Here is a 3,425-nt window from a genome sequence, read left to right as displayed (position 1 = left end):
ATAATATTAATATAGTGGTTATTGCATCGATTTAGGAAATATTATGATGTTTTAATAAATTAATTGATAAAAAAGTTATTGATTCCCATATACCATGAAAAAGAGCTTAAAATACATTAATACAAATGTAGAATGTGGTTAGTAATTTTAAAGCAACACAAAATATTATAGGCTTCAATATATAAATTACTTACCAAAAACTCAATATTTTCGTAAGGGTTGTTAGCACATAGATTTTGAGAAAATTTCAGAAAATACGACAATATTTTTTTAATGCATAGTTGCATCCTGCACTAACATATGAAGATGTTCAAAGAGGTTTGGACCCTTTTTCGTCTCCGTTTATCAAACAAATAATAATTTTATAGTGGTTACTCTATCGATTTAGTGAGTATTATGAAGTTTTACTAAATTAATTGATAAAAAAAATTGAACGATGCTCATTTACCATGAAAAAGATTTTAGCATACATTAATACAAATGTAGAACATGGTAGAAATTTTAAAACAACACTAAAGAATATAGGCTTCAGTATATAAAGTATTTACCAAAAACTCAATATATTTGTAGGGGTGTTAGCCCATAGATTTTGAGAAAATTTCAAAAAATATGATAATATTGTTTTAATGCCTAGTTTCATCCTGCACTAACATATGATGATGTTCTAAGAGGTTTGGAGCCTTTGTCGTCTCCGTTTATCAAGAAAATAATAATTTTATAGTGGTTATTCCATCGATTTAGGGAGTATTATGATCTTTAAATAAATTAATTGATAAAAAAGTTATTGTTTTCCATATACCATGAAAAAGAGCTTAAAATACATTAATACAAATGTAGAATATGGTAGAAATTTTAAAACAACACTAAAGATTATAGGCTTCAATATATAAATTACTTACCAAAAACTCAATATTTTCGTAGCGGTTAGCACATAGATTTTCGTAGCGATATTTTTTAATGCATAGTTACATCCTGCACTAACATATGATGATGTTCAAAGAGGTGTGGAGCCTTTGTCGTCTCCGTTTATCAAGAAAATAATAATTTTATAGTGGTTATTCCATCAATTTAGGGTGTATTATGAAGTTTTACTAAATTAATTGATAAAAACAATTGAACGATGCTCATTTACCATGAAAACGAGTTTAGCATACATTAATACAAATGTACAATATGGTAGAAATTTTAAAACAACACTAAAGATTATAGGCTTCAGTACATAAAGTATTTACCAAAAACTCAATATATTTGTAGGGGTTAGCCCATAGATTTTGAGAAAATTTCAAAAAATATGACAATATTCTTTTAATGCCTAGTTTCATCCTGCACTAACATATGATTATGTTCAAAGAGGTTTGGAGCCTTTGTCGTCTCCGTTTATCAAGAAAATAATATTAATATAGTGGTTATTGCATCGATTTAGGAAATATTATGATGTTTTAATAAATTAATTGATAAAAAAGTTATTGATTCCCATATACCATGAAAAAGAGCTTAAAATACATTAATACAAATGTAGAATGTGGTTAGTATCTTTAAAGCAAGACTAAAGATTATAGGCTTCAATATATAAATTACTTACCAAAAACTCAATATTTTCGTAGCGGTTAGCACATAGATTTTGAGAAAATTTCAAAAAATACGACGATATTGTTTTAATGCATAGTTACATCCTGCACTAACATATGATGATGTTCAAAGAGGTTTGAAGCCTTTGTCGTCTCCGTTTATCAAGAAAATAATAATTTTATAGTGGTTACTCCTTTGATTTAAGGAGTATTATGAAGTTTTACTAAATTAATTGATAAAAAAAATTAAACGATGCTCATTTACCATGAAAAGGAGTTTAACATATATTAATACAAATGTACAATATGGTAGAAATTTTAAAATAACACTAAAGATTATAGGCTTCAGTATATAAAGTATTTACCAAAAACTCAATATTTTTGTAAGGGTTAGCCCATAGATTTTGAGAAAATTTCAAAAAATATGACAATATTGTGTTAATACCTAGTTGCATCATGCACTAACATATGATGATGTTCAAAGAGGTTTGGAGCCTTTGTCGTCTCCGTTTATCAAGAAAATAATAATTATATAGTAGTTACTCCATCGATTTAGGGAGTATTATGAAGTTTTACTAAATTAATTGATAAAAAAAATTGAACGATGCTCATTTACCATGAAAAGGAGTTTAACATACATTAATACAAATGTTCAATATGGTATAAATTTTAAAACAACACTAAAGATTATAGGTTTCAGTATATAAAATATTTACCAAAAACTCAATATATTTGGTGGGGTTAGCCCATAGATTTTGAGAAAATTTCAAAAAATATGACAATATTGTTTTAATGCCTAGTTTCATCTTGCATTAACATATGATGATGTTCAAAGAGGTTTGGAGCATTTGTCGTCTCCGTTTATCAAGAAAATAATAATTTTATAGTGGTAATTCCATCGATTTAGGGAATATTATGATGTTTTAATAAATTATTTGATAAAAAAGTTATTGATTCCCATATACCATGAAAAAGAGCTTAAAATACATTAATACAAATGTAGAATGTGGTTAGTTATTTTAAAGCAACACTAAAGATTATAGGCTTCAATATATACATTACTTACCAAAAACTCAATATTTTCGTGGGGGGGGGGGGGGGGGGGGGGTGAGGGTTAACACATGGATTTTGAGAAAATTTCAAAAAATGACGATATTGTTTTAATGCATAGTTGCATCCTGCACTAACATATGATGATGTTCAAAGTGGTATGGAGCCTTTGTTATCTCCGTTTTTCAAGAAAATAGTGATTTTATAGTGGTTATTTCATTGATTTAGGGAGTATTATAAAGTTTTACTAAATTTATTGATAAAAAAAATATAATGATTCCTATATACCATGAAAAAAGCTTAAAAATACATTAATACAAATGTGGAATGTGGTTAGAAATTTGAAAACAACACTAAAGATTATAGGCTTTCAGAATATAAAACATTTACCAAAAACTCAATATTTTCGTAGGGGTACACATAGATTTTGAGAAAATTTCAAAAAATACAAAAATATTGTTTTAATGCATAGTTGCATCTTGTACTAATATATGATGATGGTCAGAGAGGTTTGTAGCCTTTGTTGTCTCCGTTTTTCAAGAAAAATAGTGTTTTATAATGGTTATTCCATCGATTTACGGAGTATTATGAAGTTTTATTAAATTAATTGATAAAAAAATATAACGATTTCTATATACCATGAAAAAAAGCTTAAAAATACATTAATACAAATGTAGAATTTAGTTAGAAATTTTAAAATAACACTAAAAATTATGGGCTTCAGTAAATAAAACATTTACCAAAAACTCAATATTTTTCGTAGGGGTTAACACATAGATTTTGAGAAAATTTCAAAAAATACGACAG

The sequence above is a fragment of the Brassica napus genome, chromosome A1 (assembly GCF_020379485.1).
Source record: "Brassica napus cultivar Da-Ae chromosome A1, Da-Ae, whole genome shotgun sequence".
Classification (NCBI taxonomy): Eukaryota; Viridiplantae; Streptophyta; class Magnoliopsida; order Brassicales; family Brassicaceae; genus Brassica; species Brassica napus.
This window is presented reverse-complemented; position numbering follows the sequence as displayed.